The sequence below is a fragment of the Lepus europaeus genome, unplaced genomic scaffold (genome assembly GCF_033115175.1).
Source record: "Lepus europaeus isolate LE1 unplaced genomic scaffold, mLepTim1.pri SCAFFOLD_106, whole genome shotgun sequence".
In the NCBI taxonomy this organism is placed as follows: domain Eukaryota; kingdom Metazoa; phylum Chordata; class Mammalia; order Lagomorpha; family Leporidae; genus Lepus; species Lepus europaeus.
The window spans coordinates 532,515-557,931 of NW_026909024.1; the positions used below are offsets into that span (position 1 = coordinate 532,515).

Genomic DNA, 25,417 nt, shown 5'->3' on the forward strand with positions numbered 1-25,417 from the left:
AATAAATAAATCTTTTTTATAAGTTATAATTTTATGACTTTAAATACCTATTAAATAATTTATGCTTGACCTGCAACCTCAGGTACAAAATATGTTGATGACTCTAAAATCATCTTTAGCTTGATCAACAAATTTTAAATAATCTGTGTATCAGAGATTTATTTAACTCAAATGAACTAAAATGCATTTGGATTTATTTAATAGTTTTAATTTATATACATGGTATTTTATCAGCCTACTAGCAGTTTTTTTTTTTTAAGATTTTATTTATTTCTTTGAAAGGTGGAGTTACAAACAATGAGAGGGAGAGACAAAAAGAAAAGTCTTCCATCCCCTGGTTTACTCCCCAGATGGCCACAATGGCTGGAGCTGAGCTGATCTGAAGCTAGGAGCCAGGCACTTCTTCCCAGTCTCCCACACAGTTGCAGGGATCCAAGTGCTTGAACCATCTCCCACTGCCTTCCCAGGCCATAGCAGAGAGCTGGATCAGAAGAGGAGCATCTGGGGCTAAAACTGGTGCCTATATGGGATGCCAGCTCCGCAAGTGGAGGATTAACCTACTGTGCCACAGCACCGGCTCTTATAAGTTTTTTCTTTAATTTTTTTCTAATTTTAATCTTTAATTTGTTTTTAACACACTCAATGTGCATTGTAGATACAATTCTATCATAATAATATTCCCTTCCTTTCTCACTCCCTCCTCCCCCCCTACTATCCACTCTCCTTCCTTCTTATTTTTTTTTGTTTGTGAAATAACATTTTAAATTTACATTACAGGGCCAGCACCATGGTGCAGCAGGGGCTGTGACACTGGCATCCCATGTGGGCACCGGTTCTAGTCCCAGCTGCTCCTCTTCCAGTCCAGCTTTCTGCTATGGCCTGGGAAAGCAGTAGAACATGGCTGAAGTGCTTGGGCCCCTGCACCCATGTGGGAGACCTGGAAGAAGCTTCTGGCTCCTGGTTTCAGATCAGCACAGCTCCAGCCATTGCAGCCATTTGAGGAGTAAACCAATGGAAGGAAGACATTTCTCTTTGTCTCTTCCTCTCATTGTCTGTAACTCTACATCTCAAATAAATAAATAAAATCTTTTAGAAAAATTAACATCACAGTAAAATGTTTGCTATTCACATAATAAGAAATTTAACAAGTAAAAGCAAAAAAGGTCTTATTAGTGGGAATATAGACAACAGCTATAAATAATAATTGAATGGAAAAATGACCATTGCGTGCTGGCACACTGGGTTCTAGTCCCGATCGGGGTGCCAGATTCTATCTCAGTTGCCCCTCTTCCAGGCCAGCTCTCTGCTATGGCCCAGGAGTGCAGTGGAGGATGGCCCAAGTGCTTGGGCCCTGCACCCCATGGGAGACCAGGAGAAGCACCTGGCTCCTGCCTTTGGATCAGCCCAGTGCGCCGGCCGCAGCACGCTGGCCGGGCGGCCATTGGAGGGTGAACCAATGGCAAAGGAAGACCTTTCTCTCTGTCTCTCTCTCTCACTGTTCACTCTGCCTGTAAAAGAAATGACCATTGCACACATATGCAGTAAATTTAAAGTAATCCCAGATCATAACAACTATACTAATATAACATTTTTTTCAGATTTTTTAATTTATTAATTTGAGAGGAAGAGTTACAAACAGAGAGGGAGAGACAAATAAAGGTCTTGTATTTACTGGTTCACTCCCCAAATGGTGTAATAGTCAGAGCAAAGCCAATACAAAGCCAGGAGCCATGCACTTCTTCTGAGTCTCCTACATGAGTTCAGGGGCCCAAGAACTTGGCCCATCTTCTATTTCTTCCCCAGACTATAAGTAAAGAGCTGGATTGGAAGAGGAACAGCCTGGACATGAATCAGCACCCATATGGGATGCCAACACCACAGGCAGAAGCTTAGACTACTATGCCACTATGACTACCCCTAGTATAACATTCTGAACCATTGGTTTCACAAAGGTATAAAAGTTTTACAAAGCTATATTTGCAGCAAAACTGATACAGACATTTCTCCCATTTTGTTTTTTTAAATTTTAGCTCTGACATACAAGGGGAACATGTGGTATTTGTCTTTCTGAATCCAGCTTATTTCGCTCAACATAATGTCCTCCCAGTTGCATCCATTTTGTTTCAAATGGCTGACTTTCATTCATTTTAGAGCTTAATAATATTTAATTTTGTATATACACTCTTTTATACATTCATCTGATGATGGACAACTTGGTTGATTGCAAATTTTGGCTATTGTGAAGAGTGCTGCTATGAACCTTTTTTTTTTTTTTTGCAGATCTTTGCATTTTTTTTTTTTTGATGATGAACTGCATCATGCTTAAGTACAGCACAACGCACCAACAGTGATGTGAATCCCTTTGTGCAATGCCTGGGGACTGCAAGAAGGGGCCAAGTTTACTCCTAAGGAAGAACAGATTTTAAGCAAAAATGATTAATAAAAACTGACAGGGATCCAAGTACTTGAGCCACCAACTACTGCTTCCCAGAATGTATATTAGTAAGAAACTAGATCAGAAACAAGAGTACCCATAACTTGAACCAGACACTCACTTATATGATGCAGGCATCCCATATGGCGACTTAACTGCTGTGTCAAATGTTCATCTTCAGTGTTTTAATATGCAGTTTTTGAACTGAAGAAGGTTGAGGTTTTCAATGATTTGTATTTCTTTTATTAATTGCTTTTTGTGTCTTACTCATTTTTGTATTAGGGGCCTCAATATACATGCACATAGTCACATATAAAAATGTAAGTATGTGAGTCTTGTTTTCTAAGTCGTACAGATTTTTGGACAGCAGTTTGTTACACAGAAGTTTATTCTTTGGACTGCATTAGATATAATTACAATACAATGACCTTCTGGAATGTTGACATCTGCTTCTGGGTCAGATACTCTCAAGGTCAGAGTATGGACAACAGTATGGACAGATGACTAAGATTGTGTATTCATGGGCAATATATGTTTTATGAAACCCAATTAAGGTTGCTTGTCATTGAACAAAGCCCAAGCACTGGATTTGATAACTAGAAATTGACCAAGTCTTCAATACATGGAGCACAGGGTGTTGAATAGAGAGGATTGAGAGACTGAGGGAAGGCACAGCTGAAACTACTTCTGGGACAGCTGTTTGTTTCCCTCTAAAATGGAGGACAACAGAGTGCTTCTCTCCCTTTGCTTAACAGCAAGCTTCCTGAGGCTTCCTAACATGCTAACAGCCCATAATAGTATGCATACATGTTGCATAGTAACTTGCAATCCCATAACAGTTATCTTTGCAGAACTGTCTTTTCACAGTCCCTGATAAAACTGAACAGAACTGGTTGCATCCAACCTTTGTAACTGGAACCATTCTCTTGAGAGAGCAAATCTGACCCCTTCCATGGCTCTGACCTCCTGTTTTGTGATTTGATCTCTTCCTCATACACTTGCTCCAGTCATGATCCCATTGACCATTAGGTCCTCACCAGAGGCCAGAGTAGACCATTCAGCCTTCAAATTTCCCACCTCCAGAAATATGAGTTCCATAAGTATCTTGTTTTATAAGTCTCCATCTTTGGGACTTCATCATAGTGATGATAGATGGACTAACACTGCATAACATAGTAGGCTCTACTAACCAGGGCTGTTAATGCTTTCCTTTCCTTTAATCTGGACCAAAGAGAAGCAGAGCTTGGACACATTTTATACTGGGTCTTTTGCACTTGCTTGTCCTTTTACTTAGAATTCCCTTCCTCACACATGCACATATCTTATTGTCTCCATCCTTTAGGTCCCCACTCAGATGTCACCTTGTCTGAGTGGCATGTGGAGGCCTTTGGCAGACATTTGTGTTCAGAGTGACTGCTCAAGAGAGAATATTCCAAATGCCAGAGTGGGTTTCTGAGCTGACCTCCAGAACTGGAACATGGCCAACATAAAGGAAGGAGATGAAATTCAGCTTGGAAAGGGCTGAGATCAAGCTGCTCAGCCAGGTAGGGAGCTGGCATGGGGTCCAGGTGAGTATTCCAGAACTGGAACTGGACTGTTTTACCTCCACCCCAGTTCACTGCCCAACACAGAGATGGACCCACCCACAACCAGTCCATGTACATGCCCAGTCTCCTTAATGGGCTCATGCTGAGAGCCTCACTGTGCCAGCCTCCCAGAGCTGTCTGCCTATCATTTCCCACCACCATCCTCTCCCCTTTTCACTGAGATGCATCCTCCTTTTCATCTCTCTTAGCAGAGAAACCTTTCCTCACTTCTTTGTATTCCAGGGGCATCAAGGGCCAGAAAGCACTTGTCTCAGCAAGGTCCCTGGCAGTGTATCTGCCAGAACACCCCAGCTCACTCTAGGGGCTGGCTGGGAAAGCCTCATTTTTGAGACCTGGTCTCAGATGTGAGACCACATTTTAGAGATCGGAACTGCACAACCAGATCAGAGTTAGGCTTGAAGAAGCTGTGAGGTGGTGTTCAACTCAACAATGTTGGCCAAAATCTCAGAAATCCCTGGATCTAGTGGATGGGACTGACAGTGGGCACAGGACAGTGCTGCAGGCAGTGGTCAGATGACTCCAGATCTAGGTAAAAGATGAGGTAGATAGGAAGGTTTCTCGTGATGTTTCCTGGTCCAGCACAGACAAATTGCAAATTAGTGTCCCCATGCCCTATAGGCTTTATGGGAACTTACATTACTGCTGTAAGTGCTGCACTATGGGGAGAATTCTGGGTGGACAGAGCAATGGTGAGGACTGCAACTGTTTATTCAGCAGCCCAGAAGGGCTACCTCAGAGACCACTGCTCTGTGTTGGCCCTGGCTGAGGACAGAGCTAGGCAGAAAGTCCTACAGCTTCTCTAAGGTGTGGTAGTTTTCTCTCAGAAGGGAAGAACTCATCACAGATGTCATGAGTAATCTCTATGAGACAAAAATGGGAAACAATGCACCCAAACTTGCACACTCACAGAACCTATTCAAGCTTCAGGTTTCTGTCACCATGCAGGGGCATTTTAAAGCCTTCCTGGAAAATGAAATTTAAATATATGTTCATTTTGGTGCAGAAAATTAAAACCCATACATATGAAGAGTCTTCAGAAATTTTGCGAAAAATGCATATTATTAAAACCTAGAGGAGCCAGCACTGTGGCAAAGCAGGTTAAAGCCCTGGCCTGAAGTGCCAGCATCCCATGTTTCTGCTGGTTCTAGTCTCGGCTGCTCCTCTTCTGATCCAGCTCTCTGCTATTGCCTGGGAAAGCAGTGGAAGATGGCCCAAGTCCTTGGGCCCCTGAACACATGTGGGAAACTGGGAAGAAGCTTCTGGCTCCTGGCTTCAGATCGGAGCAGCTCTGGTCTTTGTGGCCATCTGGGGAGTGAACCAGAGGATGGAAGACCTTTCTCTCTGTCTCTATCTCTCTCAGTAACTCTTTCAAATAAATAAGATAAATATTTAAAAAACCCTAGATATGCATTTAAATATATATATATATAAACATATTTTGATGCCATTTTGCCACCAACATTTTCAAAGATCCTTGGATTTCCAGTGCATTTCAGATCATGAAATAAAGTGTTGCTGTCTCATTGCTTTCATGTCAGCAAACAACAAAGGAACTTCTGTCCAAGCGCATCTGGGAATATCAAAGCCCATCACAAAAAAAACCACTTAATGGCATGGAAAGAAAGCTGGAGCATGTGGGAGCCAAGTTCCTGGCACTGACTCTCTGCAGCCACTATACTTGTCCACATGTGACTGAAGGGAAAGGCCAAAGATTTGGCAGCTGATCCTCAGACACTACCCATTTCTGCAAGCACCGTGGCTTATGTATCCATGACCAGGATGAATCATGGATCCTTTCTTCTGGGCCAAATCATGTAAAGATGTGCCAGATGTTATCAGATGTGACTGTTTTAGAAGTACTTCTGGGGGGCTGGCTCCATAGAGCAGTAGGTTAATCCTCTGCCTGCAGTGCCAGCATCCCATATGGGCACCAGTTCTAGTCCCAGTTGCCCCTCTTCCAATCCAGCTCTCTGCTATGGCCTGGGAAGGCAGGAGAGGATGGCCATGTGCTTAGGCCTCTGCACCCACATGGGAGATGCAGAAGAATCTCCTGGCTCCTGGTTTCAGATTGGTGCAGCTCTGGCCATTGAAGCCATCTGGGAGTGAACCAACAGAAGGAAGACCTTTCTCTTCATTTCTCCCTCTCACTGTCTGTAATTCTACCTCTCAAATAAATAAAATCTTTAAAAAAAAAAGAAGAAGTACTCCTAGACTCCTTGTTTCCAGTATTGTTCAGCCCAGCCAAAACATGTGAAAAGGATGCTAAGTCCCCCACCAGTCAGACAATGAAGGATTTTTCAGAGAAGGAAGGAAAGAAAGAGAGAAAGAGAGAGAAAGAGAAAGAAAGAAAGTGTGTGTGGGGGGGGGCAGTACGTGCAACAGTGCATCTACCAGGCTTCCAGAGGTTTTTTTGTCACCTGAAGAGTGAGGAATATAAAAAATTTAGTTGATCTTACACACAGAGAGATACATAGTTATATGCATGTAAATGCACATAGTTGGTTATTTTGGTTAAGAGGCTGGCTCATTTATCTGGATTCAATGGGTCTACTGCCTGAGTCTCATGAAAATTTTTTATATATTTAGTTTAAGATGTAGCCTTTTTAAAATTCACATAGCTACACCTATTTATTGCAGCAAACCAGACCACTGTGTCACTTATAGACACAGTTGACACTGATTAAAGCAAAAGAACTAATTCAGGGGCTACACTCTTGGGCTACAAATTATTTTCCAATAAAGCCTGCTCCATAAAGAAGAGGAGACTATTATGCCAGATACACAGACATCAGTATAGGGGCACAGGAAATAAGAAGCAGGATTCCATGATACCTCGAAAAGAAACAATGGTCCTCCAAAGAAATCAAGATAGAAATCCTCTTCACAATAGCTGCAAAAATCTCAAATATTTAGAAATAAATTTAACCAAAGTGAAAGATCTCTACAAAAAAATTATCAAACATTGATGAAAGAAAACATCAACTATGCTAAAAACTGAAATTCTTTGCTCATCAATTCAAAGAAACAAAATATCTATACTTCCTAAAGCTATTAACAGATTAAATGCAAACCCTATCAAACTACCAATATCATTCTTTAGAGTTGAAAAAAATCCTAAAATTTATATGGAATCACAAAAGACACCAAATAGCCAAAGCAATCCTAAGTAAGAAAAACCAAGCTGGAGGCATCAGAATACTTAAAGCTATAGTAATTAAAACAGCATGGTACTGGCATAAAAACTGATAAATAGATCAATGGAACAGAATTGAGAGCTCAGAAATTAATTCACATTACATCAAGTCAACTGATTTTTGACCATACATTAAGGATAATCTCTTCAACGAATGGTGCTGGCAAAACTGGATGCATATATGTAGAAAAATGAAATTAGATCCATACCTCTTATCATATACAAAAATCAGCTTAAGTTGGATCAAAGACCTACAATTAAAGCCCAAGACTATTAAGTTGCTGGAGGAAATTTAGGGGAAACATTCCAAGACATTGATGTAGGGAATGACTTCTTGGATAAGATCCCTAAAGCACAGACAACAAAAGCAAAACTAAATAAGTCTGACTATCTCAAACCAAGAAGCTTTTACATAGCAAAGGAAATGGTTAATAGACTGAAGAGGTACCCAAAAGAATTAGAAAAAATATTTTCAAACCAACTATCTTACAAAGGATTAAAATGCTGAATATACCAACAACTTAAAAAACTAAGGAGATAATGGTGCTGGAACTTCAGCCGCTGAGGCCTCAGAAGGTGGCTGAGCCGGTGCCTGTAGATTGGAGCACCTCAGGAAAAGACTCAAGAAAAAAAACTGCAGAGGAAATGCTTCCAGATCTAGTGGATGTGACACAGAGGACCTACAGGGAGCCCACCGCGTGGAAACCCAACCACGGGAGACGAGCCGCAGAATCTCGCCAGTGTGGAAATGAACGGAAGGTAAGACAAAGACGTCAGAAACCCGAGACATTGTGGGGGAAAAGCAGAGGCCTCTCTCTTCACTCACCAAGCAAAACAAAGAGCAGGCGCCATTTTACATAGGTAAAGCACCGCCAACGACTTCACAAACTCAGTAACTTTGGAACTTTGGTGAAACTTGAGAACACATTGAGGGCTGCATAAACTCATTGTGTCGTCCCAGGGGTAGATCAAACGAATACTCACAGAGGACAGATTTCAACTACCCTCAATTCCACTCACCTGTGCCAAATTACTTCCCAACTGAGTCAAAAAAAAAAAAAGAGAGAGAGAGAGAGAGAGAGAGAGAGCGATCCAGCAAGGAGCAAGGGAGAGAACAATCTGGGTGAGTCACTTTTTGCACAGCCTTAAACCTGAAGAATCAAGCGGAGCTCTCTGGCCACACACATCACAGCCACTAAGGATCCATCAAAGCAGACAGCCCACTTAGAAGCATAGTATAACGAGAAAAAAACACCACAGCAAAAAAAAAAAAAAAACAAACATAAATTATTTCCAACATGCCAAACAACAAACGTAGAAACCGAGGTAACAAGAGCAAGGAAGACACTATGAATGATGCCCCCAAATGAACAAGACACCCCAATCCAAGATTATGAAGATGAAGAGATAGAGGAAATGCAAGAAGCAGATCTAAAAAAATTGATAAGAACATTAAGAAGTTCTCAAAAACAAATTCTTGAACTACAGAAATCCTTAATGGACAAGATAGAAAATCTCTCTCGTGAAAATGAAATATTAAGGAGGAATCAAAATGAAATGAAACAGCTCATAGAACCCCTAATAAACATGATCAAAAGAGATCCTCAACACGACACGTTGTAATCAAACTCACCACAGTGAAACACAAAGAAAAGATCCTAAAATGTGCAAGAGAGAAATGCCAGATTACTCTCAGAGGATCTCCAATTAGACTCACAGCAAACTTCTCATCAGAAACCCTATGCTAGGAGAGAATGACGAGATATAGCCCAGGTACTAAGGGAGAAAAACTGCCAGCGCAGAATATTATATCCTGCAAAGCTCTCATTTGTGAATGAAGGTGAAATAAAGACCTTTCACAGCAAACAGAAATTGAAAGAATTTGTCGCCACTCGTCCAGCCCTGCAAAAGATGCTTAGATGTGTTACATAGAGAAACACAGAAACACGGTAACCAATATGAAAGAAGATAAAGGAAGGAAACCTCACAGCAAAAGATCACAGGAGTCTCAAACCATATATTAGAAAAAATCTTTGGCAAATGACAGGGCAAAGTTACTCCTTCTCAATAGTCACATTGAATGTTAATGGCCTGAACTGTCCAGTTAAAAGACACCGATTGGCTGATTGGGTTAAGGAACAAAACCCATCTTTTTGCTGCTTACAAGAAACTCATCTTTCCAACAATGATGCATACAGACTGAAAGTGAAAGGCTTGAAAAAGATATACCATGCCAACAGAAATGAAAAAAGAGCGGGCGTAGCCATCTTAATATCGGACAACATAAACTTTACCACAAAAACTGTTAGGAGAGATAAAGAGGGCACTATTTAATGATTAAGGGATCCATTGAACAGGTAGATATAATGATTATCAATGTATATGCACCTAATTACAGGGCACCAGCTTATTTAAAAGACTTGTTAAGGGACTTAAAGGGAGACTTAGACCCCAATACAATAGTACTGGGGGACTTCAATACTCCACTCTCAGAGATAGACAGATCAACAGGACAGAAGACCAACAAGGAGACAGTAGATTTAAATGACACTATAGCCCAAATGGATCTAACAGATATCTACAGAACATTTCATCCTACATCTAAGGACTTTACATTCTTCTCAGCAGTACATGGAACCTTCTCTAGGATTGACCACATACTAGGCCATAAAGCAAGTCTCAGCAAATTCAAAAGAATTAGAATCATACCATGCAACTTCTCAGACCACAAAGGAATGAAATTGGAAATTAGCAACTCGGGAATCCCTAGAGCACGTGCAAACACATGGAGATTGAACAACATGCTCCTGAATGAACAATGGGTCATAGAAGAAATCAAAAGAGAAATCAAAAATTGTCTGGAAGTAAATGAGGATAACAGCACAACAAACCAAACCCTATGGGATACAACAAAAGCAGTGTTAAGAGGAAAGTTTATATCAATAGGTGCCTACATCAAGAAATTGGAAAGGCACCAAATAGATGAGCTTTCAGTTCATCTCAAGGATCTAGAAAATCTGCAGCAAACCAAACCCAAACCCAGTAGGAGAAGAGAAATAATTAAAATCAAAGAAGAAATCAACAAGATTGAATCCAAAAAAAACATTACAAAAAATCAGCCAAACGAGGAGCTGGTTTTTGAAAAAATAAATAAAATTGACACCCCATTGGCCCAACTAACTAAAAAAAGAAAAGACCCATATCAATAGGATCAGAGATGAAAATGGAAACGTAACAACAGACACTATAGAAATAAAAAGAATCATCAGAAATTACTACAAGGACTTGTATGCCAGCAAACAGGGAAATCTATCAGAAATGGACAGATTCTTGGACACATACAACCTACCTAAATTGAGCCAGGAAGACATAGAAAACCTAAACAGACCCATAACTGACACAGAAATTGAAACAGTAATAAAGGCCCTCCAAACAAAGAAAAGCCCAGGACCAGATGGATTCACTGCTGAGTTCTACCAGACATTTAGAGAAGAATTAATTCCAATTCTTCTCACACTATTCAAAACAATCGAAAAAGAGGGAATCCTCCCAAATTCTTTCTATGAAGCCAGCATCACCTTAATTCCTAAGCCAGAAAAAGATGCAGCATTGAAAGAGAATTTACAGACCAATATCCATGATGAACATAGATGCAAAAATCCTCAATAAAATTCTGGCCAATAGAATGCAACAACACATCAGAAAGATCATCCACCCAGACCAAGTGGGATTTATCCCTGGTTTGCAGGGATGGTTCAACGTTCGCAAAACAATCAACGTAATACACTACATTAACAGACTGCAGAAGAAAAACCATATGATTCTCTCAATAGATGCAGAGAAAGCATTTGATAAAATACAACACCCTTTCAAGATGAAAACTCTAAGCAAACTGGAAGGAACATTCCTCAATACAGTACCTATTGAACGGGGAAAAAGTTGGAAGCATTTCCGCTGAGATCTGGCACCAGACAGGGATGCCCACTCTCACCACTGCTATTCAATATAGTTCTGGAAGTCTTAGCCAGAGCTATTAGGCAAGAAAAAGAAATTAAAGGGATACAAATTTGGAAGGAAGAACTCAAACTATCCCTCTTTGCAGACGATGATTCTTTATTTAGGGGACACAAAGAACTCTACTAAGAGACTACTGGAACTCATCGAAGAGTTTGGCAAAGTAGCAGGATATAAAATCAATGCACAAAAATCAACAGCCTTTGTATACACAGGCAATGCCACGGCTGAGGAAGAACTTCTAAGATCAATCCCATTCACAATAGCTACAAAAAAAATCAAATACCTTGGAATAAGCTTAACCAAGGATGTTAAAGATCTCTATGATGAAAACTACAAAACCTTAAAGGAAGAAATAGAAGAGGATACCAAAAAATGGAGAAATCTTCCATGCTCATGGATTGGAAGAATCAATATCATCAAAATGTCTATTCTCCCAAAAGCAATTTATACATTCAATGCAATACCAATCAAGATACCGAAGACCTTCTTCTCAGATCTGAAAAAATGTTGCAATACATATGGAGACACAGAAGACCTCGAATAGGCAAAGCAATCTTGTACAAGAAAAACAAAACCAGAGGCATCACAATACCAGATTTCAGGACATACTACAGGGCAGTTGTTATCAAAACAGCATGGTACTGGTACAGAAACAGATGGATAGACCAATGGAACAGAATAGAAACACCAGAAATCAATCCAAACATCTACAGCCAACTTATATTTGATCAAAGATCCAAAACTAATCCCTGGAATAAGGACAGCCTATTCAATAAATGGTGCTGGGAAAATTGGATTTCCACATGCAGAAGCTTGAAGCAAGACCCCTACCTTTCACCTTACACAAAAATTCACTCAACATGGATTAAAGACTTAAATCTATGACCCGAAACCATCAAATTATTAGAGAGCATTGGAGAAACCCTGCAAGATATAGGTACAGGCAAAGACTTCTTGGAAAAGACTCCAGGAGCACAGGCAGTCAAAACCAAAATTAACATTTGGGATTGCATCAAATTGAGAAGTTTCTGTACTTCAAAAGAAACAGTCAGGAGAGTGAAGAGGCAACCGACAGAATGGGAAAAAATATTTGCAAACTATACTACAGATAAAGGGTTGACAACCAGAATCTACAAAGAAATCAAGAAACTCCACAACAACAGAACAACCAACCCACTTAAGAGATGGGCCAAGGACCTCAATATACATTTTTCGAAAGAGGAAATCCAAATGGCCAACAGACACATGAAAAAATGTTCAAGATCACTAGCAATCAGAGAAATGCAAATCAAAACCAGAATGAGGTTTCACCTCACCCCGGTGAGAATGGCTCACATTCAGAAATCTACCAACAACAGGTGCTGGAAAGGATGTGGGGAAAAAGGGACACTAACCCACTGTTGGTGGGAATGCAAACTGGTTAAGCCACTATGGAAGTCAGTCTGGAGATTCCTCAGAAACCTGAACATAACCCTACCATACAACCCAGCCATCCCACTCCTTGGAATTTACCCAAAGGAAATTAATTTGGCTAATAAAAAAGCCATCTGCACATTAATGTTTATTGCAGCTCAATTCACAATAGCTAAGACTTGGAACCAACCCAAATGCCCATCAACGGTAGACTGGATAAAGAAATTATGGGACATGTACTCCATAGAATACTATACAGCAGTAAGAAACAATGAAACCCAGTAATTTGCAACAAGGTGGAGGAATCTGGAAAACATCATGCTGAGTGAATTAAGCCAGTCCCAAAGAGACAAATTTCATTTGTTTTCCCTGATCGGCAACAACTGAGCACCAAAGGGGAAACCTGTTGAAGTGAAATGGACACTATAAGAAACAGTGACCTGATCAGCTCTTGTCCTGACTCTAGATGTACAATGTAATACTTTATCCTTTTTAGTATTTGTGGTTGTTGTTGTTGTTCTAGTACTAGTGGTTGAACTCTGTAATTAACACACAATTATTCTTAGGTGTATAAATTTTAACTGAAAAATGATCCCTGTTAAATTTCAGAGTGGAAAAAGAGAGGGAGGAGATGTACAATTTGGGACATGCTCAATCGGACTTGCCCCAAATGATGGAGTTAGAAATGTGCCAGGGAATTCCAATACAATCCCATCAAGGTGGCATGTAGCAATGCCATCTCACTAGTCCAAGTGATCAATTTCAGTTCACAATCGATGGCTCTGATAGGTCTAAGAATCAAAGGGATCACACAAACAAGACAAGTGTCTGCTAATACTAACTGATAGAATCAAAAAGGGAGAGAAAGATCCAACATGGGAAGTGGGATACACAGCAGACTCATTGAATGGCAGACGTCCTAAACAACACTCTGGCCTCAGAATCAGCCCTTAAGGCATTCGGATCTGGCTGAAGAGCCCATGAGAGTATTGTAGGCATGGAAAGCCAAGATACCATGGAAAAGAAAAAAAAAAGAAGAAGAAGACCTAAATGAAAGATCTCTGTGAGTGAGATCCCAGTGGAAAGAACAGGGCCATCCAAGAAGCAGGTACCTTTCTCTGAAGGGAGGAGAGAACTTCCACTTTGACTATGACCCTATCAGAATAAGATCAAAGTCAGCAAACTCTAAAGGCTTCCATAGCCCTGGCAACTCATGACTAGAGCCTAGGGAGTTTACTGACGCCATGAACAGGAGAGTGTCAAATTGTTAAGTCAGCAACTGAAGTCACTGTGTACTTACATCCCATGTGGGATCTGTCCTTAATGTGTTGTCTAATGTGCAGTGATGCTATGACTGGTACTGAAACAATATTTTTGCACTTTGTGTTTCTGCGTGGGTGCAAACTGATGAGATCTTTACTAATTATGTGCTGAATCGATCTTCTGTATATAAAGATAATTGGAAATGAAAAAAAAACCTGGTGTTAAATTAAAAATGGCATAGAAAATTAATTAATTTTTTTTTAAAAAATTATGTAGGATCTCTGTCTTTAATGTGCTGTACACTCTTATTTAATGCTATAACTAGTACTCCAACAGTATTTTTTTTCACTTTGTGTTGCTATATGGGGGCAAACTGTTGAAATCGTTACCTAATATATACTAAACTGATCTTCTGTATATAAAGAGAATTGAAAATGAATCATGATGTGATTGGAAGGGGAGAGGGAGCAGGAAAGGGGAGGGTTGTGGGTGGGAGGGAAGTTTTGGGAGGGGGAAGCCATTGTAATCCATGGGCTGTACTTTGGAAATTTATATTCATTAAATAAAAGTTTAATAAAAAAAAACTGAACAAAAAGCAACCAATGCCTTTGAGAAATGGTCAAATGACTTCAATAGACAGTTCTCAAAAGAAGAGATAAAATGGCCAACAAATATATGAAAAAATGCTCAATATCACTGGCCACCAGGGAAATGCAAATCAAAACCTCAATGACATATCACCTCACCCCTGTCAGAACAGCTAAAATCCAAACCAGAGAGTAACAAATGCTGGTTAGGATGTGGAGAAAGGGGAAAACTTATATACTGTTGGTTGGAATGTAAATTAGTTCAGCCACTGTAGAAAACAATGCGGAAATTTCTTTAAAAAACAACTAGAAATAGGCTTGTCATATGATCCAGCAACCTGAGTACTGGGTATATACCCAAAAAACTTGAACACAATATATCAAAGACCTACATAATCATGTTTATAGCAGCACTGTTCACGATAGACATAATTTGAAGCCAACCAAGATGTCCCTGACTGGATAAAGAAAATATTATATATATTATATATAATATTAAAATATTATATAGTGTACAGGCAATAGAATACTATTCAGGTATCAAAGAGAATAAAATTCTACTATTTAAAATAAAATGGATGCAAATGAAGGACATCGTGTTGAGTGAAATAAGCCAGACTCAGAAAGACAAATACCACATGTTCTCCCTTATATGTGGCAACTAGAATTTATTTATTTATTTTTTTAAAGATTTATTTATTTATTTATTTGAAAGTCAGAGTTACAGAGAGAGAGGAGAGGCAGAGAGAGAGAGAGAGAGAGAGAGAGAACCAGAGACCATATGGGATGCTGGCGCTTCAGGCCAGGGTGTTAACCCGCTGAGTCAGAGCATCAGCCCATGGCAACTAAAATTTAAAAAACAAAAAAGAAATGTCTGCTTGTATCAGTACTGCTGTGAATAGAGCTTTGTAAATTTGCTTTATAATTTTGTCAAACCAGTGGTTAAGAATGTTATACTGATCACTAAGTAAACTGAAAGTAGATCTTTGTAAAAATTAAGACTGAGAATATGAGAGGGAGGATGAGGAAGGATTGGAGCATGGGTGGGAGGGAGGGTAGGGGGAGAATTATCACTATGTTCCTAAATCTGTATATATAAAATAAATGAGGGGCCGGCGCAGTGGCATAGGGAGTAAAGCAGCCGCCTGCGGTGCCGGCATTCCATATGGGCACCGGTTCGAGTCTGGCAGCTCCACTTCCGATCCAGCTCTCTGCTATGGCCTGGGAAAGCATTAGAAGGTGGCCAAGTCCTTGGGCCCCTGCACCCACATGGGAGACCCAGAAGAAGCTCTTGGCTCCTGGCTTCAGATCGGCACAGCTCTGGCTGTTGCAGTCCATTGGGGAGTGTACCAGCGGATGAAAGACTTCTCTCTCTCTCTCTCTCTCTCTCTCTCTGCCTCTCCTTCTCTCTGTGTAAATTTTTCAAATAAACAAATAAATCTTTACCAAAAATAAATAAAATAAAATACATAAAACATACAACGTAAATAAATTTTTAAAAAGAATTTTATACTATTATAGTTTTAATAATCTGTGATAAGATTTACTGGTCATTTTCCATTCAATTATTGTTTATAGCCATTGTAAATATTTGCATTAAACTAGAGTCTTTTTTCTTTTTGCTTGTTACACTGTTTATTCATTGAAGTAATAAGCCTTTTTATTGTGATGTAAATTTAAAATGTCATCTCAAAAATTAAAAAAAAATAAAGAAATGGAGAAGGAAAAACAGTGGGAGGGAGAGAGGGGGAAGAAGGGGAATATTGTTATGTTCTTAGAATGTATCTACAAATCACATTGGATCTATTAAAAACTAATCAATATTAAAATGAAAAATTTAAAAGTATTTATTTATTTGAAAGAGTTACACAGAGAAATGAGAGGAAGAGAGAAAGAGAGGTCTTCCTTCTGCTGTTTCACTCCCTGATTGGCTGCAACAGCTGGAGCTGCGCCAATCCATAACCAGGAGCCAGGATCTTCCTCTGGGTCTTCCCACGTGGGTGCAGGGGCCCAAGAATTTGGGCCATCTTCTACTACTCTTTCAGGCCATAGCAGAGAGCTGGATCAGAAGTGGAGTAGTCGGGACCCAAATCAGTGCCCATATGGGATGCTGGCACTTCAGGAGGCGGTTTTACCTGCTACACCACAGCACCGACCCCAAAATAAAATTTTAAAATAAATGTAAGTATATAGTTAATCCAAAAAATTATAATGTTGAGGCCGTCACTGTAGCACAGCAGATTAATGCCCTGGCCTGAGCACCGGCATCCCATATGGGTGCCAGTTTGAGACCCAGCTGCTCCACTTCCAATCCAGCTCTCTGCTATGGCCTGGGAAAACAGTGGAAGATGGCCCAAGTCCTTGGGCCCTTGCACCCATGTGGGAGACCTGGAAGAAGCTCCTGGCTCCTGGCTTCAGATCAGTGCAACTCCAGCCATTTCAGCCAATTGGGGAGTGAACCAGCAGATGGAAGACCTCTCTCTCTCTCTCTCTCTCTGTTTCTGCCTCTCCTCTCTCTCTGTAACTCTAACTTTCAAATAAATAGATCTTTAAAAAATTATAATTGTATCTTCCATGTTCATTAAATTACATGTGTGGATTAGGTTTAGTAGTCTGTTGTGGTTCCCTTCATCTTTACAAGCTGGTGCATAATTTTGAGTGTTAAGCACATCCCTTATACATGTGAATTTTTAAAATTAATATATTAACTAGTTTTGATCTATAAACAACAGGTTTTACTTCCTTATAGTCAGTCTCTTTCCCTTTTCCTTGATGTCTGTCTCTCAGGCCTGCTCTGTTCTTTGTCCTGCCCCTGTTCATTTTCAGATGTTTCCTCATTTTCATGCTTCACACATCTCTCTTTTCCCCTGTCCCCAAAGAAATCTCTCTTTGTAACATTCCTCTGTAACATGCATGCTCCTGTAACATGCATGCTCCATTTGCCCATATGACTGTGCTCAACCAAACACAAGTTCTAAGTTAAAATTATTAAGTTTGGAGAAGGTGAAATCAAAATCAAGCACAAAGTATTTCTGAGTGTGGGATCCTGTAGCAGCTCCACATTCTTAAAGCTGGCATAGGTTGAGAGTTACTCATCAAATTTCTCTGGTGCTATGTAAGCATGCTGAATATTTTAGAGTAACTGTCAAAATTATAGAAATTCAGGTTGTAAAAAACAGACAATACAACAAGGGTAGGTTGGGGAAAGTAAATAAAACTGCTCCAAATATGGAGGAAGCGTTATAAAGTGAAATAATTCTCTCCACATTCACAGTGTTCAATTAAGTTTAAACCTGAAGTTGCTTTTATGTAAGTTTTTATGTGGCAAACTGCAACCTGGCTTGACACCCAGCCCAACTGAAAGCCTACCTTGTGAGCATATGTTTAGAAAATGTCTGCCTATTAGCAAATCACATGTGGGTTCACCAATTTGTCTATTTAATTTCTTTAAATGAGAAATACGAACAGGCAAAATAAAAACTGTTTTAGGGGGAAAAAAAGGGTAGAGCCTGTTAGGACCCTAGGTACATGGTATGCACTCAACAGGACTCACAGGAGCTGCTGCTATTACTGTTGATATTGTTGTCAGTGTTATTTCACCTGAAGAAAAGCAAGGCTGGAAAGAACAACAACCTGCCTCTTTCCCATCCTGTGCTCAAAGAAAAATAGCCCAGAGAATCACTCCTAGGCCTCCCTCTACCTCTTATTTTTAGAAATCACATTGATGAACATTGACTCCTCTCCCACTGATGAGATTCAGAAATAGAACCAAAGAGGAGAGATGAAATGGCTGAAATTGTCCACATAGGCATTGCAGATCGATGTCAAGTTGAACCAGTAGACTACAAAGATAATGAAGATCCAGAATTATTCCAGTCAATCAAGGATTTTAAAAGTCCCTGTGAGGTCCTTTGGGGCCCAGATGGAGGAGGGATCTGGCAAACAAGCCTAACTGTCCTCATATGTGTTCCTATAAGCTGGTGATGATCAAGTTCAAGTGGTGAAGGCTACAAAGAAAAGTAAAAAACTTCATTCAGAATCAAGAAAAATGATAGTTATGAATTTTCATTGCCAACTTTTTAACTTTTTTGTTAAACTGACAAGAAGATTGAGCTGACAATAGAAGACATTAGGAGAATGACAGAATATGCTCAGGAAGCATTAGAAATAGTGCACAAGAAAGGTTCCATCTGAGGTATGTCAACTGCTGATATCTAGATTAGTGCTCTGTTGGGTACAAGACAAAATCAAACTACACAATAAAGGTCAAGTGAGTGGAAAAAGTGCATTCAGATGAGTGAAGAATCTGACTAGTTTTGCAGTGTCAACATCTATAATACATACACTGGTGACTATGTACATACATGCACAGGTTTTCAACTGTGTGTGTGTGTCTGTGTGTGTATGCAATTGCATATAAAATGCGTATAGAGCTACAGACCCATAGGCCCACTTTTGTGTATATTTTCAAGCAGGCATACTGAATGGATTGGTCCAATGTCTCCAAAGTACTGTATATATCTTCAGCAAGAATGTAAGAAAAAAAATTGAATATATATGGAACAGATTTTAATAATAATTATCAGAGTAGTATCAATAGTGGACTAATTGACTGCAATGTATTCCTAGCTGTTGTGCTCCATAACTGTCAAGTTGTGGACCAACATAGATTTTTCTTATTTTTACGTTCTTTTAAATTGGTATCTCATAAATTTTTATTTTAATCTGATAAGCAACTCCCACAGGAAAATATCTTTGTAATTTTTTGATATCCCAGTGAGTCTAGACTATAAACTCTGAATATATTTATGACTATTTCTAATTTTAAAAAGATTTATTTATTTGAAAACTAGAGCTATAGAGAGGCAGAGGCAGAGAAAGAGAGAGGTCTTCCATCTGTTGGTTCACTCCTCAATTAGCTGCAATGGTGAGAGCTTTGCCCATCCAAAGCCAGAAGCCAGGAGTTTCTTCTGGGTCTCCCATGTGGGTGTAGGGGCCCAAGGACTTGGGCCATTCTCTACTGCTCTCCCAGGCCATAGCAGAGAGCTAGATCAGAAGTACAGCAGCTGGGACTTCAATCAGAGCCCATATGGGATAATGACACCACAGGCAGTACCTTTACCTACTATGCCACAGCACTGGCCCCACCACTATTTATTTCCAAATGGTCATTATCTTACAGCTAAATTTGACAATGTCTTTTTTTAATTTTTAAAGATTTATCTATTTGAAAAGCAGAGTTACAAGGAGGCAGAGAGAGGGAGAGAGAGAGAAAGAGAGTGAAGAGTTAGAGAGAGAGAGGTCTTCCATCCTCTGGTTCATTTCCCAAATGGCTGCAATGGCCAGAGCTGCACTGATCCAAAGCCAGGAGCCAGGAGTTTCTTCCAGGTCTCCCACATGAGTGAAATGCCCAAGGACTTAATAATAGAGAGCTGGATCAGAAGTGGAGCAGCTGGGACTCAAACTGGCACTCATATGGGATGCTGGCACTACAGGCAGTGGCTTTACCCACTATGATGTAGCACTGGCCCCTTGACAATGTCTATTAAGAAATAAATAAATTGCAGGTCATTGTTTTATTTGTTTTCCCTAAGAGGAAAATAATTTTAAAAATTTTACCAATTTGGGGGCTGGCACTGTGGTGTAGTGGGTAAAGCTGCTGCCTACTGTGCTGGCATCTATATGGGTGCTGGTCCAAGTCCCAGCTGCTCCACTTCTGATCCAGCTCTCTGCTATGGCCTGGGAAAGCAGCAGTAGAATATGGCCCAAGTCATTGGGCCCCTGCATTCACGTGGGAGACCAGGAAGAGCTCCTGGTTCGTGGCTTTGGATCAGCACAGCTCTGGCCTTTGCTATCAATTGGGGAGTAAACCAGCAGATGGAAGACCTCTCTCTTTCTCTCTGCCTCTCCTTTCTCTGTGTAACTCTGACTTTTGAATAAATAAAAGAATCTTTAAAAAATTTACCGATTTTTATTGTAGTTTTGTATTTTAAATTTCAAGTGTTTTCTACACCAAACCTAGCAAAACTGGAGATGATAGTTTGTGATTTATAATAAGCACTAGAAAATTTGTAGTTTCCTGCATCACAAAGAAATTTTTTGATAAAAAAATTAGTATTAATAGCATTGTAGGCCATGTAGAAAAACTGGAAGTAGAACACTTCTGCAGTTTTTGTTCATGAAATGTCTATTTTCTGGAGTTGTGGCTTGGAAGCTGCAAATGCTCAAGGTTCTCACATCTCAAGGATAGAATGTGTTGAAATCCACTTCAAGGGGGAACTTTAATATAGTGTAAGCCACAGCACAGGGCCTGCCAACCCAGGGTTAGGAGTCTCTGTCCAGGGGCCAGAGACTAGGTCCATTGAGACCTCAGCTGACACCATCTGAGGTCTCAAAAAATATATCACCTAACAGGTGTGGTACTACAGAATAGAGTGACCTTAAACAATGTTGTTATTATGTTAACCAATCAGGCCAGGTAAAACTACATCCATCAAATAGTCTTCAATAGGGTCCAGAGACCCCCATCCCCCATTTCCTCTCCTCTGTGAAATCCTCTCATTACTTGGTTAATGCCACTCTTAGGATCATTGGCTGCTATTCTCACCCTGTCTTTTATGCTACCATGTCTGTTTAAGTGTTTACAGGAGGTGATAATGGAACAAACCAAGGTCTTCACCAACCAGGCAGTCAACCAAATGCTACTACAGGGATACATTGGTCTCCCCACTCAGGAGACAGTCTTGAGACATATCCCTATGCCAGAGAGAGTAACTCGTTGCCCCATGTCAGCAGGAAGTAGCTCTAAAGACAGATCATCATCCCTCTACCACTCCTGGAATTTGGGGCTGATGTAATCCATACAACATGTGCTTTATAAAAAGCAAAAGGGGGAATGTTATTAAAATGGCACAGTCTTATCTGTGGTGCAATCTATGCCTCAGATGCCATCTTAGGCTCTAGCCCCAGCTGGCATTGCTAGAAGCCAGATGACCAGATGCCCCAACCACAAGTGTCAGCTGCACTCCCACCCTAATGGGATTCACTGCTCCTATTTCCCTGCCCACCCCCCTGGCAAAGGTTTAACAGGACCTGTTCCAAAACACATGCTCTCTTTCTTATTCTCCCTTACTCTCTCTTTCTCTCTTACACTCTCGCCCTCTCCCCTCAGCCTGTCAGGTTTCCCCCACCAGACAATAAACCTTTCTCTTCAAAAAAAAAAAAAAAGGAAAATGCCACATTTTATTTTAAAGAAGGCACAATATTTAGGTAGTTTTTGTCAGCTTTTTTCTCCTATCAGTTCTAGCATCTGCAGTAGAATGATGATGTTGACACCTTCAGGCCAGAAAATGTCTTCTTTAACCGTCCATTGCTCCTAAGGCATGCAAACCCTGCAATCAGATCCCGTTAGGAATCTGCTCATTGACAGTCTTTTCTTCCTTGTCCCTTGCTTTGCTACATGGCTTGTGTCCCCACTGGAGTGATGGCCGTGAATGAGACAAGGATGTTTATGATGACTGCTTCATAATGAGACATTGTTGTCCTCATCCAAGAAGATTTCATTTTATGTCCTCTTTGTACTCAGGAGGAAGACCCAGGTTACTCTCTGGGCACTGTTGTAAGATAGGTTTTGTCAGCACATACTCATTGCCTGCCATGTTTGGTGTGGTAGAGACTACTGCTAATTTTGTGAAATAGTCTAGTCCCCTCCTTTTCATAAACTTGACTCTCATTGGCATCTGTAGAATCTTTCAGAGCTTCAGCATACATGGAAATGAGAGCTTGGCACATGTATCTCAATCTTTTCGTACTACTGGGCAGATTTGAGAAAATGTGTGTTGATTGCATAATACCTAGTTTACTTGGCAGGCACTTGCATAAATTACAGTAAACCAAATTAAATGAAATTTAAACAAAAATAAATTTGGTCAAAAAATGTAAATAAGAGAAATGGACAAAGTCTTAGATACATAAAATCTACCAAGTTTAATTCAAGAAAACCTAAGCAGACTAATAACAAGTGATGTGATTGAAGCAGTAATTAGAATTCTCACTTCAAGGAAATGTCAAGGACCTGATGGCTTTCCTACTGAGTTCTACAAAACACTTAAAAAGGAACTAACTTCAGAGTTATAGAAACATTTAAAGAGGAACTAACTCCACTACTTTTTGAACTATTTCAAAATGTTGAACAGGATGGAACTCTGTAAAGCTCTTTTTACAAGCCCATTATTACTCTGATACCAAAAGTCAAAGGCATAACACAAAAATACCATAGATGCAAAAATTGATGACAAACAATTAACAAAACAAATCCAAAATCACATCAAAAAGATCATACAGCACAATTGAGTAGGATTTATCCTAGAGATGTAAGGGTGATTCAGCATTCACAAATCATTAAACATCATACATCACATCCATAGAAGAAAGGTAGAACCATATTGTTATCTCGATAGATTCAGAGAGCATTTGATAAAATTCAGCATAATTTAATGAAAAAACTATCCTCACATTAGGTGTAGAAGGAATATGCCTAAAAATTATAAAGACTATATGTGATAAACCATCAACCAATATCATACTGATTGGGAAAGTTGAGAGTACTTTTTCTCAGATCTGGAAGACAAGGATGTACACTTTCACCACTCTTATTTAATATAGTATTGGATAGGTTTATTAGCAAGACCAATAAGGTAGAAGAAAAAGAAGGCATCAGAATAGGAAAAGAGGAAATCAAAATACATGAGGTTATACACGGAAAAACCTATACATTCCACCAAAAAGGTGTTAGAACTTATAAACCAATTCAGTAAAGTTGTAGGTTACAAAATAAACATAGAAAAAAATATGCAAATGAGGAATTTACTGAACAAGAAATCAAGGAAGAAATCCCATTCACAATAGCCACAGAAAATCAAATGCTAAAAAAAAATTAAACAAAGAAGTGAAAGTGGAGATTATAAAACACTCATGAAGAAATCAAAAAAGACATAAAAAAATTGGAAATCTATTCCTTACTCATAGATTGCAAAAACTAATATTATTAAAACATCTGTATTACCTAAAGCAACTCACAATGTCAATGTAATCCCTACCAAAATACCAATGACATTCTTTAGAGAAATAGAAAAAAAATAATAAAATTTAGGGAATCACAACAGACCCAGAATAGCCAAAGAAATCCACAGTGGAGAAAAACAAATTCACACAGAAGGCATCACAATACCTGGCTTTAAAGAATACTATAAAGATATAGAAGTTAGAACAGCATGGTACTGGCATAAAAACTGATACATAGAGCAATGGCACAGAATGGAGAGCCCAAAAATTAATCCACTTACATATAGTCAACTGAATTTTGACTAAAGTGCCCAGACCATATGTTGGAGAAAGAATAAGCTCTTCAATAAATTGTGCTAGCAAAAGTGGATGTATATACATAGAAAAATGAAGTTAGATCCATACCTCTCACCATAATCAAAAATCAACTCAAGATAGTTCAAAGACCTAAATTTAAAGCTTGGGACCAGCTGACCCTAACCCTGAGAAGCTGGCAGCTCCAGGAGGCTCCAGCAGGAGTGCAGAACACAATAAGGTGGCAGCTCAGGGTGAGCAAGCAGGCACACAGAGTGCAATGAGGGAGCCCAGTCATCTATCCACTACAGCCTCCTCTCTTCAAGCAGAAACCTGACCCCATCTGAGAGACACCCCAGCCCCACCCTCTTCAAGCCACCAGGGCAGAGCCTAGCTAGCAGTGTAGGGGACATGAGGAGGAGCCACCTGCCCACTCCCTCTCCTTCCCTTCTTTTGGGCTCCTCACTCCCCCACCACTGCAGAGCAGCACCAGGTCAGGGTCAGTGGCCAAAGTCAGTAAAAAGGAACTCAGCTCCAACCACAGGGGGACAACCAGATCTGAGAAAAAGAGCAAAAAGAAGCAGTTGATGACGTGAAAATGAAATAGACTTAATGAACAAGCCAGTAAGGAGATTTTGAAAGTAGAACAGATATAAAACAAATTCCTCACAATTTATTTTTTAGAAGAGGCCAGAACTGATCACCAGAATCACAAATTTGGGGGTAGCAACTTGGCAACCATCCAAAGTATCTGCACTGCTTGGGGAGGAGAATGAAGAGGTGCTGCCTAATCTGAAAAGAGTTGAAGTGACAGAATTTGAAGGTATTAAATCAGTTAGAGAATAGATTTTTATTTTGATGAAAATCCTTACTTCAAAAATTAAGTTCTCTCCAAAGAATGCCATCTAAATGAGAGTAGTGATCCATCTTTAAAGTCCACTGAAATAAAATGGAAACATTGAGAGGAGGTGATGAAACATTCAAGTCAAAGGCAGAACAAAGCCCACAGGAAGAGGGAATGTGAGGAACCAGAGTTCTTCTTTAGCTTGTTTCCTGACCACTCTGTTGCAGGTGCACAGGACTTAGGAGAGGTCATCAAAGATGCTATTTGGCTGAATCCATTACAATACTACCTGGTTCCTGATATGGATGACAGGGAAGGGGAAGAGGAAGAAGATGAAGAAGAAGAGTTCGAAGACATTGATGAAGAAAGGAATGAGGATGAAGGTGAAGAAGATAAAGATGATGATGAAGGGGAAGAAAGAGAGTAGGATGAAGGAAAAGATGGCTAATAGAAGACACCAATGAGTCCAGCTTTTTTTTTCCCTCCAGTTCCTGGGAGCAAGTTGCCATCTTGTTATTTTTATTTTGATCTCTTTTGTTCTGAGCCTCTTGTTTTGATGTCTCTTTTCTCTACAGCATGTTTCTCACCTTACTATGGGTGCAAGGGCCTAAGGGCTTGGGCCATCTTCTGCTGCTTTCCATTCCAAGGTATTTAAAATTGTTTAGCTAATTGTGAATGGGACTGATCCTACAATTTCTTTCT

At 39.8% G+C, this 25,417-nt stretch overlaps 1 pseudogene; it reads left to right on the top strand.

Annotated features, from left to right (window-relative positions):
- Positions 1-3,991: 3,991 nt before the first annotated feature.
- LOC133754459 (protein SET-like) lies at positions 3,992-25,142 on the top strand (annotated as a pseudogene).
- Positions 25,143-25,417: the final 275 nt, after the last annotated feature.